Raw genomic sequence first — 18274 nt, 5'->3', positions numbered from 1 at the left:
CTCCCACTTCTACGGGTTCTAGGATTCCCTGTCTCACTAGTTTATCTAGTTCGTTTTCGATTTTTTCTTTTAACGCGAACAGAACCCTCCTAGCTTTAATTCGAATGGGCAAGATGTCTGTATTTAGTCTTAATTTTATTGGGGGCCCGGTGTATTTCCCTAGCCCCCCCCCGAACACGTCTGTAAATTCGTTACAGACGGAGTCTAGGATGTTTGTTTGGATAGTGTTTATGCCCCCCAACCAAATGCCCAGGGCCTGAAACCAATCTAAACCCACTAAATTAGTTCATTTTCCCTCTGTGATTAGAACTTGTAATGGGCCCTGGAACTCCTTAAATTTGACTAACACAGTTGCTTGCCCCTTTAATTTTATCGGGGAACGTTGGAAGTCAGTTAGTCTAATTTTGGTTGGCTTTATGCAAACCCGCTGACCGCTCTTAAAGCAAATTGCCGAATAGGTCTCTAACGAGATTAGAGATACAGGTGATCCAGAATCCACCTCCATTTGGCAAGGGATTCCTTCCACACTGATTGTAATTTTGATTTTAGGTTTGAGCAGGGGGTGGATTGCTGTCTGGCATGCCACTTCTAAATTTTCTATGACTAAGGGTGCCCGGGTCTCAGGGGGCTTGAGGGGGTTTTCGATACCTGCTGGCAGTTCATTGATGTCATTTATGTTGTCGCGGTTCCAGGTTCGGCAGACGGTTTGAATGTGGCCGGTTTTACCACAGGCATGGCATCTGGCACCTCGGAACCAGCAGGATGCTCTGGGGTGGTTGCCTCCACAGCTGGCACAATTTGAGTTGCTTCCACTTGGGTTTCGGCTTTGGACTCTTGGGTTTTTGTTGGCTCCAGCCGGCTTCTTCTGTGACGGTGTGTAGTTCTGTCGGGTCTTGAACTTCTTCAGTCTCTGGAGGATGGCATCGATTTGTGCTTCGTTGGCCGGTTCCCCTTCTTCGTTGTCTGCGGCATTCTCCTGATGCATGGAGCCACCCGCATTGTCACCATGTTTGAGCGCGCTCTTTTCGTTAATCGCCTCCTGAGCCATAATTTCGTTAACGACTTCTGACAGGCTCAGGGTGGGTTTTGCGATTATCTTTTGCTGGAGGTGATCATTGCTCAGACTGAAGACAATTCTGTCCCGAATCCGATCTTCGAGGTCAGGGAAACTGCACATTTGGGCGGCTTGACGCACGGCGGCTACGAAGTCCATTGCTGATTCTCCGGGAAGCTGGTTCCTCTGGATGAATCTGAGTCGCCAGTAAATTTCAGATTTCTTTGGCATGAAATGCTGGGTCAACTTGCCGATGAGGTCAGCGTAGGGCAGTGCCGTGACTGGATCTGGGATGCTTAACCCGACAGCCACGTCGTACACGGCTGGCCCGCTGATGCATAGCAATGCCGCTGCTTTCGCCCTATCCTCCGTGATTTTATTCACGAAGAGATATCCCTCGACTTGTCCCAGGCGGGACTCCCATTGCCACGGGTGGCGGACGTCAAATTTGCATACGTGTCCAATTTGAGACATTCTGGTCTGGTCTGGTCACTGCTTGACGGGAAGGAATGTAATTGGGAGAGTTCACTCTTCCCTCCTTTCCCGTAGTCCGTGCTTCAGCTCTTGTGACTCAGCTAGTGCTTCAGCTCAACCAGTATCCCACCCTCGTCGCCACTGTTGTGTATTGTGGGTAGACCGTCAGACACAGATGACAGGACACCGCATTAGAACTAATGTTTATTGTGGTTGGAACGAGGAACTCTCCACAGCTCTGCTCTTTATATACAGTTGCCGGCTAGCCGCCGGCCAATCCACATACTTCAAGGATCCCGCCAAAAATGGCCGGACCAATAGCGTACTGTTGCTAGGAGAGGCTCAGCTGATGCCCAGCTGGCTGTCAAGTTTAACAATAATACTAACCATATAACCATATAACACTGAATATATAACAGTAATAATAAAAGTAATTAATAAAGTAAAAAGTAAAAAAAAAAACCAAATTCATAGGGCAGACTCAATGGACCCCTAAGGTTTTTTTTTTTCCTTCCATCAGTTTGCTATGTGTATGTGTATGTATGTAAAGATGTACATAACTAAAAACTTTTTCAGGGTTTGCAGAGTAGTCTATTTGAATGTATTGGACTTGTAAACAAACAATTTAATTAAAAAATCCTTTTATTTAGCATTTTGTAACTTTTTTTTATTAAAGAGTTTTACAAAAAAAATCTTTTTAAAATACATATCCCCAAAACCCCCCCCAAACCACCCCCCTTCCCCCCCACTTCCCAGAGCTAAATACAGGGTTATAGATATAATAATCATATTCTAACTAAAAATTATCCATAATATAAAATTAACCAAGTTCATAATGTGCTTTAACTCCCCTCTAACATAGATACATACAAAGTACTAACACTAAAATTAATAGCATTTTGTAACTTTTGTATGAGGTTAAAAGCATATCACACTCTGGAGTCCTTGGTGCTCTCTGATCTTGATTGTTTTCTTGCAGATGTTTAATTACTCAACTAGGCAACATCATCAGTGCTGAAAGGGAGTGAGATTTCCTCTCTGTTTATATACAGTCCTTACATTGTTGAACACCTGAGATTTATTTTCTTAATGAATTTTGAGTGTCAATAGTTACAATGCCATTAAAATAAAGAGACTTTATTTTCCCCTCAGTATAGTGCAGATATGTCAAACACGTGACATCACATGACATCACGTGACATATCTGAGCTTTTTCCCCATTGACACCAATGGGGTGGGTGCAGTTTTGTTGTGATGCATCTGGCCCGCCAGCCAGCAGTTTGACACCCCTGGTATAATGCAACATTTGTGTGTGTGTGTGTGTGTGTGTGTGTGTGTTATTTTCTTTCTTTATCAATTAACAAACTTTATCAATTAAAGAAATAAAGCCTTCTTTCCATGATGAAAGAATTTCTTTACATTCCTGAATCTCATTCATTACTTGAGCTAAACGTTTATCTAGAATTTTTTGGAAAAGTTGTAGCATATTGTCAAAATATTTTGAAGTCATGGAGTTTTATTGAATTTCATTTTTAATTTTGTATTCCAGTATGTTGACTAAGAACTTAATTCTATTGGTCCATAAATGTTACTAGTAATAGTTCATTTAGATTATTTATTTATTTATTTATTTATTTATTTATTTATTTATTTATTTATTTATTTATTTAATTAATTAATTAATGGGACTTATACGCTGCCCTATCTCCCGAAGGACTCAGGGCAGCTAACTACAGTAAAATACAAGTAAAAATAGAAATATTAAAAATTAAACTATATCTATAGCCCCAACTACAACCAATAAAACCTTAAAACCATATTAAAATCCCCTTATCATCAGTCCAGGTTGGAAAAGAAATGTCTTAAGGTCACGACGAAAGGACCAGAGGTCTGGGGTCATCCAGAGCTCCAGGGGAAGCTGATTCCACAGGGCAGGTGCCCCCACAGAGAAGGCCCTCCCCCTGGGGGTTGCCAGCCGACATTGTCTGGCCGACGGCACCCTGACGAGGCCCTCTCTGTGTGAGCGCACAGGGCGATGGGAAGTCATTCCTGGCAGCAGACGGTCCTGTAGGTATCCCAGGTCTAAGCCATGTAGGGCTTTATAGGTAAGAACCAGCACCTTAAATCTCACCCAGAGGGCAACCGGTAACCAATGCAGCTAATGCAGGAGGGGTGTAATATGGGAGTATCGGATGCTCCCATCACAACCCGCGTGGCCGCATTCTGTACCAGCTGAATTCTCTGGGTCGTCTTCAAGGGCAGCCCCATGTAGATTATCCCATTTTCCCCATATTATTTCCTGCTTATTTATGCAGATTCCTGTATAATTTTGGAAAATAATTAACCAGTTGTGGTGATGATGATGATGATGATGATGATGATGATGATGATGATGATGATAATAATAATAATAATAATAATAATAATAATAATAATAATAATAATAATAATAATAATAATAAAGTTGGAAGGGACCTTGGAGGTCATCTAGTCCAACCCCCTGCTCAAGCAGGAAACCATATACCATTCCAGACAAATGGCTGTCTAGTCTCTTCTTAAAAACTTCCAGTCTTGGAGCATTCACCACTTCTGGAGGCAGGTTGTTCCACTGGTTAATTGTTTTAACAGTCAGGAAGTTTATCCTTAGTTCCAGGTTGCTTCTCTCCTTAATAAGTTTCTATCCGTTGCTTCTTGTCCTGCCTTCAGGTGCTTTGGAGAATAGCTTGACTCCCTTTTCTTTGTGGCAGCCCTTCTCTTCATTAAACTAGATATACCCAATTCCAGCAACCATTCCTTATATGTTTTAGCCTCCAGTCCCCTAATCATCTTTGTTGCTCTTCTCTGTACTGTTTCTAGAGTCTCAACATCTTTTTTACATCGTGGTGACCAAAACTGGATGCAGTATTCCAAGTGTGGAATACTGGCATTGTAAAGTGGTATTAATACTTCACGTGATCTTGATTCTATCCCTCTATTAATGCAGCCCAGCACTGTGTTGGCTTTTTTTGGCAGCTGCAGCACATTGCTAGCTCATATTTAAGTGATTGTCCACTAGGACTCTGAGATCCCTCTCACAGTTACTACTATTGAGCAAGGTACCCTCTATACTATACCTGTGCATTTGGTTTTTCTTGCCTAAGTGTAGAACCTTACTTTTTCACCATTGAATTTCATTTTATTAGATAGCGCCCAGTGTTCAAGTCTGTCCAAATCCTCCTGTATCTTAAGACTGTCTTCTGGAATGTTGGCTATTCCTGCCAGATTGTTGCACCCTTTCTTTCAGTGTAGAAACATATTTACTTCTGTCTCAAAAAGAAGCAGTGATTTTATTTTCAATTCAACACTGTATAATAGAATCTAGTTAGCATAATTACTTTAGAATAATAAAAAGTAAAACTAGTAATCCCTATTTTGACTAATCTTTAAAAATATTACTTTGAGGATGGATGTTCAGATAAAAATATTTATCAAAATTGCAGAAAAGTTTTTTTTCATGCCTAGTTCAAACTTTAAACTGCTAGATTAGAACTTCACAAAAAGCGTTACTATTATGTGATGATTTCAATCTTATTTGAATGCTTGATGTTTTTGAGATGAACACCTATTATTATTTTAACAATGCATTTAGTAAGAAAAGACACTGTAAATTAATCAGATTTTAATCTCTGATTTACCATGGAGTCACATGTTCATTCACAATCAAACAGTTTTGTTGCTGTGCCTTGTTTTCCACTTAGCAAATATAATTACTTTGAAAACAATTGTTAAATTATTATATTGTTAATAAAAATTGTCCTTGAATGACAAGATTTGAATTTGATAAATACATTTTAAATATAAAAACACTCTCTAAACACTAATGTACAGAAATTGAAGGCATAACATGCTAGTAAGGATAAATTAACTATAAAAATGCAAAATGAGTTTCAGTCTATTCTGCAAGTTGAGTTCCATACATTTGAAGGGTGATTTGGTGGGAGAAGACTAAATTAAAGCACTTGATTTCTGCCAGTGTAGTAGAAATTTGCACACATACCAGTTCAAACTAGTTTAATGATTAACCTGTAGAGAATGAAACAAAATGGAGATATTCATGAGGTCTGGCTGAAAAAAGTAGAATACGGAATAAAAGAATTGGAAGAGATCTTGGAGGTCTTCTAGTCCAATCCCTTGTCCAAGCAAGAGGTCCTATACCAGAGGTCCCCAACCTTTCTTGGTTGGTGGCCTGGAGGGAAAGGGAGGAGCAGGTGCCATTACACGCACATGCGCACACACAAACAGGGTTGCAAGCGTGCGTGTGCTACAAATGGGGCTGTGAGTGTGCATGCACTGCAAATGGGGCCATGAGTGCACACACACCGCATATGGGGCCACAAGCATGCATGCACTGCAAACGGGAGTGTGAGCACTTGTGTGCTGCAAATGGGGCGCCAAGTGCACATGTGCCTCAAATGGGATCACGAGCATGCATGCACCACAAACAGGGGCACAAGCACACACATGTCACAAATGGGGCCATAAGCACACATGTGCCACAAATGGCACAAGAAAGCACATGCTGCAAATGGGGCCATGAGCATGCATGTGCTGCAAATGGGGCCATGAGCAATGCTAGCATGAGTGTGTGTGTGTGGGGTGAGTTCACTGTGCATGCACTGGCCAGTCACTCATGGAACCCAGTGGCCAACAAGCCACAGCCTGGTAGTGTGCCACAGCCCACTAGTTGGGGATGCCTGTCCTATACCATTCCAGACAAATGGCTGCTGAATCTCTTCTTAAAAACCTCCAGTGATTGAGCAACTCACAACTTTTGATAGCACTTTTGATATCAATTGTTCTCACTGTCAGGAAATTTTTCCTAAGTTCTAAACTGGATCTCTCTTTAATAAGTTTCCATCCATTACATTTTTTATAATATTTAATTAATTTTCCAATTTTACATTTAAGTATTTAGAAAGCAGTGTTATCAACAGTTCAATAACAAAATCTTTAGTACAAATGTCAAGTTACAACCTCAAATATTTCCTCCCTTTTTCCCTTAACATTTACTGTCTCGTATTTAAGCTAATACAGTTCTTATTATATCAACTCAGTAAAAACATCATTATTACATTCATCAATAAATTTTAGCTTATACGTACCTTAATTATTTTTTACATTCAATCTTCATAAACAATTCATACCGTTATTAATTTTTCCCCAATTTTTAGTTTCCCATCAATATTCCAATTTAATCTTTAATATTTATAATTTTCAGGCTTTAGGTAACCAAAATTTCCCTTATCTAAACTCATAACAGAATCTAATATCCAAAATACACATTTTATCTATTTAAATATAATCTTGTTCTATTTCTTAAACGTTATCTATTTCCCACCATATTAAATCATATACTGAATTACAATATCCCCTTTAATAAATCAAAATCATTATATATGTTTATATATATGATTCAATAAATCAAACATATTCATAAAAATTATTTTTAGGTCTAATTTTTAAATATTAAACAGATAAATTCCTTATTTTCAACTAATTTCCAAATATTTTAAATCTAATGACTAGAATTACTAATTACTATCATTACAACTAATATATGTTATATGTCATCTTAACAGTAAATCAATTATTAGAATACTATCTTTTGTTATATCATTCCAGATTCTATAATATAGTTCAGAGTTATATTGTAAAAACCTAATTTTGTTTTCCCTTAAAGATCTAAAACCTAAATATAAAATCAAGATTCCCCTTAATCCATTAAAAGAAGTTTTTAAGCTCTATCCTTACAAATCCCAAAAAAGAGACAGATTTAATTTTTTTAATCTAACTCTCACCTTCTTTTTCTGCCAATCAATCTTCCATATTGGTTCCTTTAAATTCTCAAATGCATCTCCCTTTCTTCCTACACCCTTATTTGAATCCCGGTAGACCATCCAAATATCAGTTTTGGAAAGAAAGTGTCCCCTTTGTAATCATTGAAGTGTTGCTTTAATAGCTCAGTTTTTCATGTTTGATGTAATATAGTTGTCATTAATTCATTCTGGTCTTTTTCTTCTTCCAGTTCCATCTGGCTTAGGTAGAAAGTAGTAGCTGGTGTTATGGTTATCATTTGATTAGCTGAATCCTGAACGTAGTGTATTTGAAGGCCTTTAATATCTTCACTCTTAATGTTGGTTTCTTTGGGTACTATTATATTTTGAGTTGTAAGTTTTGTAGTTGAGGTTGAAGTTTGGACTTCAAGGTTGTCTGTAAGTTGCATTTGTTGTTCTTTGGAGTCTCTTATTTTAATGATAGTTTCCACTTCTTCTGTTTGTTCTTGGATTGTCAGTTCATCATTTAAGGTCAAAGTTTGATTTGGTGACTTTGAGTTGTCAGACGTATCTTGCAGTTTGGCTTTAATTTGTTCAGTTATTGCCAAGATAGTGTCCAGTATCAGTTTATAATCAAGTGGTGGGATATATTCATCCATTTCATTGGCGTTTACAGCTAAGTCTTCCATGGAGGTTATTTTAATAAAAGTCAGTGACTATCCACCTCCAATATTCTTAAGAGTTGTTTTCAGTGCCAGGTGTTCCCACTCTTATCTTGAAAATAATGTCAAGGATAGCTCTGTTATTCAGTCAGCTCTCACAATAGGAGAAGGTTTGCTTGCTGTACCATGTTTCACCACAAGATGTCATCAATAACATGTAAAATAAGATGTAATTTTTTTCCAAATTAATATAAAGCTTTTGTAGAATTAGTCCATTTCTTTTTCTCCTTAATTCACAGCTTAAATAGAAAATAGGGCAGTAGATCCCCACAAAAATAGAAGCTTTTTAATAAGTACAAATAAGATTGCTTGATTTTTTTGCTTAGTCACTTGATTTCTTTTAAGGCTTTAAGGATTTAAAAGTTGTTCCCCAAGTATACAATTGCCATTCTTTCAAAGGAGGGGGAGAAAATTTTTGGAAAAGTCCCACAGGAAGATGGTTAGGGGAATAAGAAAGGTAAAATCTCACCCAGGTCCTCCAGATTGCTTCTTAGTGCTAGTAGTGTTTTGGTCTTTTGGCAGGGAGCGGCTTAATGATTGGCCATGTTAATGGCCGATCTCTTCTTCTTCAGGTCAAAGGAGCTGCTCCGGATTCAAGCAGAGGGCTGACACCCTTCTGCGATCACAGGGAGGGCCTCCTCATGGTGGTTGCCCCCCAGGGTGACTTTCGACCCTTTTCAGGGTCCTCCAAGAAAGAGAGATCAGATGGCAGGAAGCAGACTCTTCCTGACATCCACAGGCACCAGAAGCCCCAAGGTCAGAAGAGTCTTATCTAAGGTCTGGGCTTCGAGCCAACTCTCTTTTAGGAAATAACAAGTTGTAATACCAAACATTGCCAAAAGGTTTTTTAAGTGCAAAATTTTTATAATCCTTTTTTCATTTTTTTCATTTTTTGTACATAAAAGCAAAAGTCTCCAATAAAAATAGTAAAATTTTTGGTCCCCAAGTTTCAGAAATATATAAATACAATTAGATTAAAGTTGTTCTTTTAGTGCTTTAATTCCCCTGGGTAGTCAGTCGCCACTATTCTTAGAGGGTGGGATAGAAATTCCCTTCCCTCTCTCCTCACAGGGGGAAAGATACTTCAGGCAGCTTTTGCAGGAAAAGAAAGTATTTAGGATAAAGAGAAGATCAGATCTCACCCAGTTTCTTTTTTAAAATTTAATTTTATTTTTCACAATTCCTTTAATATACCACAAACTAACCAATAAAATATAAACATTTTTACAGGTATTTAACATTTGTTAAATCAGTGATGCTGTAGGTATTACATATCTCCATGCATAAAAACATACACGTAAGTTTGGGTGCTGCTCGTCCATTTCCACTTTCACTGTATCCACACTCCTTCTCTCTCTTCCCTCTTCTCTACTTTCTTTCTCCCTTTCTCCTTTCTTTCCTACTTCCCTCTTCTTCCTCTCCTCTTCTCTTTCCCTCACCACTCCCCTCCCATTTCTTCCCACTTCTTCTCCTCTTTCCATCCAACCTTCCTACTTCCTACTTCATTCCTCCTCCTCTAGTCTCTTCCCTCTCTCCTCTCCTTTCTTCCCTCCCATTCCTCTTCCAATACAATTCAGGGGTGATGTCCGAGCAGCTCCTCTCCCTGGATTTTCAATGTCTATATTATGATAATATCCTTTAAATTAGTGTTAGCTGTCATTTAAGCATATTCTCTTATTCACCCACTCATAAAATTTTCCCCAAATTTCATAATACTCTGACTCTGTCTTATCTTTAATTATCATTGTTAATGTATTCATTTCCGCACATTCCATTATTTTCCTGACCACCTCTTCTTCTGGAGGAGCTTTCAGAGCCTTCCAGTTTTGTGTTTTCCCATCAACTCTTTTTTCTGTTTTTCAGTAATATTTTTCACTAACATTTTTGTTTTATCTTTATTAATCTTCAAACCTGCTACCTCACCATATTTTTCTATTTGTTGTATTAATACAGGTCCTGTCTCCAGTGGCTCCTCCAAGAAAAATACTAAATCATCAGCGAAAGCTTGTAGCTTATATTCCTCTCTCTTAACTTTCATACCTTTTATATCCTTATTCTGTCTTATAGTTCTAGTTAGCATTTCTAGTGTCAATACAAACAATAATGGGGATAAAGGGCATCCCTGCCTTGTTCCCTTCGTAATGTTAATCTTTTCAGTCATATCTCCATTAATCATTATTTTGGCTATTTGCTTATTGTAAATTGCTTTAATCACATTTATAAATTTCTCCCCAAAATCCATAATCTGTAGTTGTCTTATCATAAATTGCCAATTCACATTGTCAAATGCTTTCTGTGGATCCAAAAACATCAATGCCATCTGTATTTCGGGATGTGTTTCATAATATTCTAATGTGTTTAATATAATTTGCATATTGTCTCTAATCTGTCTTTTGGGCAGGAACCCATTTTGTTCCATATGTATAAATTTGTTTAGGAATTTTTTAAGCCTTTTGCCCATGATTGATGCAAATATTTTGTAATCCACATTCATCAGGGAAATTGGTCTATAGTTCTTTATTTTCTGTATTTCTGTTTCTTCTTTTGGTATCCACGAATCTGATATCTTAGCTTCAGAGAGGAGTTCATTATAAAGTTCCAGCATTACATTGCCTAACAGTTCCTGCAATGTTCTATATAGTTCCGCTGGTAGCCCATCTGGTCCTGGTGTTTTGCCATTCTTTTGTTTTTTAATTGCTTCTGTTAATTCCATCACTGTTATTTTCTCTTATAGTAGCTTTTTAAATTTGTCTGGTACTTTAGGTATCTCTGTTTTTTCCAAGAATTGTTTTATCCTATCATCTGAAACTACTTGTTGCTTATATAAATTCTCATAATATTCCCAAGCTATTTTTTTCTTTTCTTCATTCCGGTGTTCTAAAGTCCCCTCGGCATCTTCCAATTGTTTAATCCATCTCTTCGCTTTCTCCTTTTTAATTTTATATGTCAACCATCTCCCTGGTTTGTTTGCATGTTCAAAAAAGGTTTGTTTGGCTGCCTTTATTTTCCTCACCACCTCTTCATTTTCTATTAAGTTCATTTTATGCTTGTTCAACTCTATTAATTTTTTAATCTTTTTGTTTTCTGTATCTTTCTGTAATTCTTTCTCAAGAGACTTATATTCTTCCTCCAATTTTTCCCTAATTTGTCTTTTCTGTTTATTCTTTTTCCCTATATAAGATATAGCAAGTCCTCTCATATACGCTTTCGCCATATCCCAAACATTTTGAAGTGAGGTATCTTCTGTTTTGTTTTCCTTAAAAAAGAAAGTCATTTCTTTTTCCATGTATTTCTGGAAGTCTTTTTCATTCAATACATTTTGATTTAATGTCCATCTTGTTCTTTTTTTTTGTCCTTTCCATGTAATAGTGACTGGGTTGTGGTCCGCCCATGTGCTTGTCTCTATGTTTATATTTTGTGTACTTATAAATAAGTCTATTGATGTCCATATCATATCTATTCTTGACCAGGAAAGGTGTCTGTTAGAATAGAATGTATATTGCTTCTTTTCCGGATATTTTTCTCTCCAAACATATAATATATTTAATTCGTCCACCATATTATGAAAAGATTTTGAAGTGTTCTCCTTAAGGTCTTGTTTTTGTTTTTGTTTTTTTGTTGTATTATAATCCAGCCCGGCCTTTACGATAGCATTGAAATCTCCAATCATACATATGCTTTCGAATTCCAATTCTATTATTTTCTGGTATAATTTTAAATAAAAATTTTCTTGATTTTCATTTGGGGCATAAATCGCTACCAATAAAGTTTTTTTTTACAATTCATAATTACTTCCACCATTAAAATTCACCCTTCTTCATCTGAATATAACAATGTAGTTTGTATTGTTTTTTGAATATATAATACCACACCTCTTTTACTCTGATCTGCAAGTGAGGTATATAATTCTCCCAATTTTGGATATTCTAGTAGATTTTTATGTTGTTTCTTAATATGAACTTCCTGTAAACAGATTATATCCATTTTTAATTTCTCCAATTTATTTAGTGTTCTTTTTTTTATAGCCGAATTCAGTCCATTTACGTTTATTGAAATTGCTTTTATTTCTTCTTCCATGATTATTTATTTGAAGTTTTAGTTGCTCTCGTTATTCTCATCTCTCTTTGCTCTTTTGCCTCTTTTGCTCTTGTCCCTTCTCTCAACACCCTTTCCTCCTGTTCTATGCTATACTTACTTTGTTGCTTCTCTATCTTGTCTCCTTGCTGCCTGATTACTCTTTCCCCTCTCAGCCCTTCTTCTTCTTGCTGCCCAAAGTATTTATCATAGAAAAGTTTTGCTTTCTCTATTGTGTCCAGTCTATGTCTCTGTTCTTGCCAATTTACCATCACTCCTTCTGGTATTAACCATCTAAAATTTATCCCTTTTTTAATTAAGCATTTTGTCTGAAATTGATACTCCTTTCTCAGGTCTCTTACTCTTCTTGGAATCTGTTTTAACATCACTATCTCTCTTCCTTTGTATTTTATTTTAACATTTCTCAGCTTCTGTAGTATATCTACCCTTAATGCTTTTTTAGTAAATCTTATATGTACCTCTCTGGGGAGAGTATTTCTCGTTGTATATCTAGTGTATATTTTAAATATCTCATCTATATCATTAATTATCTTTTCCTTGCTTTCCTCCAATGTTTCTGCTAATATTCCCGCCATTACATCTGCTAGGTTCTCTCCTTTTTCTTCTTCAACATTTTGGAATCTTAAATAATAATCAGCTCTATACATCTCTAAAGCAATAATCATTTTCTCCTGGTTCTTGTCTGTTAATGTAAGTCGGTTATCAATCTCCTCTAGTCTCTTATCTGTTAATTCAATTCTTCTGCTTGTTGTAATCTGTCAGAATCCATTTATATCATATTCATAAATGGAATGTTTCAAACATATCCCATGGATTCTGCCATCTCCCGAAGAGAAGAGGATAGATGTGTATTGAACCGGCAATAGGCATTTCAAAGGAAAGGAGAAGCCTTTTGAACTGGGGAAACAAAAGGTGGGGCTAGCATCTGGTTTTTGTCACGGTAGACAGCAATAAACAAAAGGGTCCTAACTTCCTTTTTCCCACGAGATGGATGATACGAGAGGAAGGATGGGGGACTGACCAAATGGGGATTAAGGGGGGTTAAACCGGGAACTCTTTATAAGGGTTTACATCGTGGAAATATTAAGCCCTGTCTCATTTCCTACAACCAAGCATGTCATAGTAAAGATTCCTTTTGGACTAAAACTTTGACTCCAAGAGTTTTTGTCTTCCTAAAATGTGGTTTGGGGTGGGTCCTGACACAATCTTTGTTCATTTTTCTCCATCAATTCTTTGACCTCTTTTAAATCCTCTTCTATTTTGCAAAACCCTTCTTTGAAGTCTGTGTGTAGAGCTTATATCATATTTTTCAGTTCCATGTTGAATCTATCTTTCTGTGTTGTGTTGTCCAGTGATTTCTGTACCACCAGACTCTGTGATATTAGGGCAGCTGTTGTTGAGTGTGTTGTGGTTTTCTTCATTTTCTCCAGTAGTTTGTAATCCAAATGTCGATGGGGTATTATAATCCAAATATACTCCAAGGGGGAAAAAAAGAGTACAACAAATTTCAGCAACAAGTAAAAGTAAGTACAAAGGAAAAAAGAAAGAGATAAGGAAAAAAACAAATATCCTTATATCTAAAAAAAGGGGAAAAAAGAAATTAATCCATCCAGGTTATGCTCTTTATTCGTTTCAGGGTCTCTGTGCCTTAATCCAAAGGAAAAAAAAATCAAAGTAAAAAGCAATCCACCATTCCACAAACTTAAAAAAAGAAGAAAAAAAAGCAGACTCTGCCAACTTCTTATCAGTGAGTTCAGCAGCTGTCATTCAAGGTCACTTACTCTCCCTTTTTTCTTAAACTTCAAGGGTATTCTCAGCAGAGATACTTAACTCTTTGCCATCTTTTGCCTTCTATTGTTGTCTGCAGCTGCAGTTCCTTTTAAAAATTCTGCTCCCCTCCCTCACTTCTCCACGGCTTCAAATTCTTCTTATCCCTCCCCCCAGTTTCCAGTATTTAAGGCTTCTCAATCTTCTCCCCCAGGCAATCCTCCAAACTTACTTTCAAGATCTTCCAAGTGGCCGCCCTGGCTTGTGACGACAATGGCCGTCTGACAGATGCTGGTCCAGGAAGCTTCTGTCGGGTCTCCAGGAGATTGCGATCTCCCCTGTGCTGCCAAAACTCTGCCTCCCTTCTTCACCGTCTCTACAGGACAGCTCTGATCTGTCTGAAACTCAGACAGATCCCCCAAACAGCTGAAAAGCAACAATCCTTTGGGAGCTTCCAAAGGATGTCATCTCACCATGTCATTGGCACTCAAAAAAAACAACAAAAAAACGGATCTCACCCAGTTTCATCTGTGTTGCTTTCGAAGTGCTTGGTGGTAAGTTTGACTTTGGCTGTCTGCAGCCTAGTGACAGGCCATATTACTATGGCTGGTCTTTCCTCCAGTGGTACTGCCCTTCTGCGATCAAGCAGTGGTCCCCTCCTTGCTTGTCACCCCTAGAGGGTGACTTTTGACCCTTTCCAGGGTCCTACAGTGGAGTGAAACTGAATGCAGAAGATGGAGCTTGCCTTCCAGTGTCCGCGGTGGCCACAATGGCAAACCAGAAGTGTCCATCCATTACTTTTTGTCTTGCCTTCAGGCGCTTTGGAGAATAGTTTGATTCCCTCTTCTTTGTGACAGCCTCTCAAATATTGGAAGACTGCTATCATGCTACAACCAGATGTTGTGTTTTCTCAACACAGTATGGATAAGCTGCCAAAAATAATAGAGTCATGAACCACCAAGACATTATCCCATCCATGTGCTTCCTTCAATGTAAGCAGTGCAGACCATGTTTACTGAATTTCTTGCATATCACAACATGTTGAAGAATAAGTCAACTGCTGGGTGCTCATAACACCTTAAGTGCAGTGGTGGAATTAAGCCACTTTGCACCACTTTGGCAGAACTGGTAGCTAATTTTTGGTTGCCCAGGCTCAAAATGGACTTCTGGAAGTGGCATCCACACAGCGAACCGGTTGTTCACATATTTGAATCCCACCACTGCTTAAGTGTGTTTATGTTTGCGTGCATTCTTCTATTTTATCATGTCCAATTCTTGGAAACTGACTGGACAATTTGCTGCATAGTTTTGGCAAGGTTTTTTAGAAGTAGTTTGTCATTGGCTCCTTCCTAGTGCTGAGAGAAATAACTAGCCCAGGGCCACCCAGCTGGCTTTGTGCCTAAGGACTAGAATTTATGGTCTCCCAGTTTCTAGCCTGAGGTTTTTTAACCTCCACACCAAACTGTCTCTCTATAAAAATATTAATCACATTAAAATGAATTAACAAAATGAATCTGATTACTATATTAGATGGGAGAATATACTCAATGGAATCAGTGGTAAATATACTGTATAACTAATTCATCCTTCGGTTCAAAATAGAAAAAGTTGGGTTAATGCATTCTATTCTATGTGGTATTGCATGTTTCCCACATGGAAACTTTAGTTTGTACAAAAGGAAGGTGTTTGGACAATTATGGTATTATCATAAAATATTATTGCCAAAGGAGATCTATTGATTACATGTTCATTTCTGAATGCAATTCAAGGTTCAACAAATGTTAATACCATAATAATATCTTGAGCCACAGTCTTACTGTTCTCCTCCAGACATCTGGGAACACAATCAAACATTCAAAATTAATCTCCCCCTCCAAATTCAAAATAAAAAGGAAAGGGACCTGTTTCTCTGATGAGGAATGTGTAATTGAAACAATGGGAATTTAATTATGTTAATTACATTTAAGAATGAAATCAAATTTAAGATTTTTTCTTTCTTTCTAATCATAGCTCCATTCAAGCCTTTGTCCTGTCTTTAGGACTGTGACACATAGCACATTATTCAAAGGCCAAATGTGGCTGATTGGCTCCTACATTTCACATCACACACACACACAAACACTCTATTGGTGGAATTTCAAAGGAATTAAAAGCAAGTTTAACAAGAACAGTGACTTAAATTAGAACATTTCTGAATTCCCACATAGGGTTCATAGAAAACATTAATGCAAGTAACTAATAAAACAGCACTGTAGGGGTTATCTCTCCCCAACATTGGTTTTTGTCAAAGCCAAGGTCTGGCAAAGAAACTTTCCAGAAAGTTTGAGGTTACCCTTGCATCTGGGGCTACTTTGAACTATAAATGAATGCTAGGATGCTATGCAAGGGCACATGGACACCAGAGGGAAGAATGTATTTATTTATTATATAGCTTTTGATGCAAGAATTAAAAACATATTCCAAAGCAGGGAAAGTTAAACCCTTTTGAAGTCTTATGATTCAGATTCAAAATGCTTGTCACCCTATGAGAATGTTTGAACTATAGGCTAAAATAAGCTCCAAACTGGGAATGATGTCATTTCTATTTACAAATTAATTTAATGCCTTTATTTCTCATTCCTTTCTTCTTTGACTATTGGTCACAGTTAGTGTTTCAAAACTGAGAGTTTTTAGAATTGTCACGTACATTCTTCAGAGCTGTCATAATGCAAAATTGTCTCAAATTTGAGACATTATCTCTTTTCTATGGCAACAGGGAGGTATCAGTGAAAGAAAATTAGACTTTCCCAGCAGGATCAAGGAATAGGAAAAACAGAAATATGAAATGGCAGAAAGGCTTTTATCCTGATGCAAATACTTCCTCAAAAACTGCTGGGATAATAAATTGGATTTTGTTTTGGATCTTTATAGCTTGCTCTAATATGAATAAAGCACAAAACAGAATAGCAACATGGTTTTATAATTTTTTTGTATTTCTACCCCAGCAATCCTAAGGAGAAGCAACAATATTGGCTTCTGCTGATATTGATAGTATCCTTATACTAAAATGTTTATTAAATGCTCAATGGAAGAGGTAGAATGAATTACCATTCTTTTTTTCAGTTATATGAACTCTGAGTTTGAACTTTGACCTTTCTCTCTTATGGAGACCAGAAGATGCTGCTTTCCTACTAAAATTTATTCCATCTCAAGCCTAATAAGGTGTTACAAGTTTGATTTGATTTGCAATCAAACTGTTCCAATAAATCATATCAAAGTGCCCACTGAAATATGTACATTAGAGAAATGCATTCAAAGATACACACTTCATCCTGGAAAAAACATGTTTGCCCAAATATGCTCACTATCAAAAGTGTATCTCAAAACGTGTAGAATAGGAACAGTGTGCACAAAAATGCTCATGCATGTTTATGCAATCCTTCGCAGTTGGATGCATAAGCCAATTGTGCTGCCACACTCACTCATGCCCACAAGTAACTGTAGTTTAGTGAGTTTATTAATATTCCTCAGTGATTCCCTTCACCAAAACTCAGAACTGTCCCAATTAAGTCCAGCGACAAGCAGGCCAAGATTAGTCCACAGAGTAATGGCCTAATAATTCACAAAGCAATTGAAAGTTGTTCAAACAAAATAGCTTTTAATAACTTAAATCCACACACCAGAGAGCTGATGAGGCTGATGAGTCTCCAACTCCAAACACGGTGTCTACCCAGAGTGAAGCACAACAATCAAACAAACAGCTAGAAAACCAACACTTTGTTCCTAGCAACGCTTCCCTCTGTCTGCTGGGATAAATAGCCAGCTTTCTGGTGCAGTCCATCAAGATGGGTGGGGTCTTCTCCTCTCGAGCACTATGGCTGACCTTCACTGCTTCTGCCTTTTCTCTGCCCTGTGTGTTCTCGGATCAAGTGCAGAAGGCAATTCCTCCTTCTCTTCATTGACCGTCTGCAACTGCAAGCTTTCCCTAGCTGAAGCCTCCTCCAAATCTCTTTTGGACAGCATTCAGAGCCATCAGTCAACCCAGTTCCTGACATGCAGGAATGGGCTTAACCTTCCATGAGCTGACATCTGAAGAGGAATCTGGGGAGTCGCCCAAGTGAAACATCACACCAATGCAGAAGGCAACTATACTGAATTTATGATTCGTCCATTACAATCACCAAGGCCTGAATCATCATCATGATTTAGCATGATTGCTAAATGAGTCACACACAATTTTGTAGCCTTTTTTTGCCATAGTCTTTAAGAGTATCTGGCTTCCCCATTGACTTTGTTGTCAGAAAAAACCTGGGAAGTATGACCCTGGGACACAGCAACCATCATAAATTCAAACTAGCTGCCAAGTGCCT

Source organism: Vipera berus, assembly GCF_964194415.1.
Source record: "Vipera berus genome assembly, chromosome: 3".
NCBI classification, from domain to species: Eukaryota; Metazoa; Chordata; class Lepidosauria; order Squamata; family Viperidae; genus Vipera; species Vipera berus.
The sequence above is the reverse complement of the archived record's forward strand: the minus strand, read 5'-3'. Positions refer to the sequence as shown.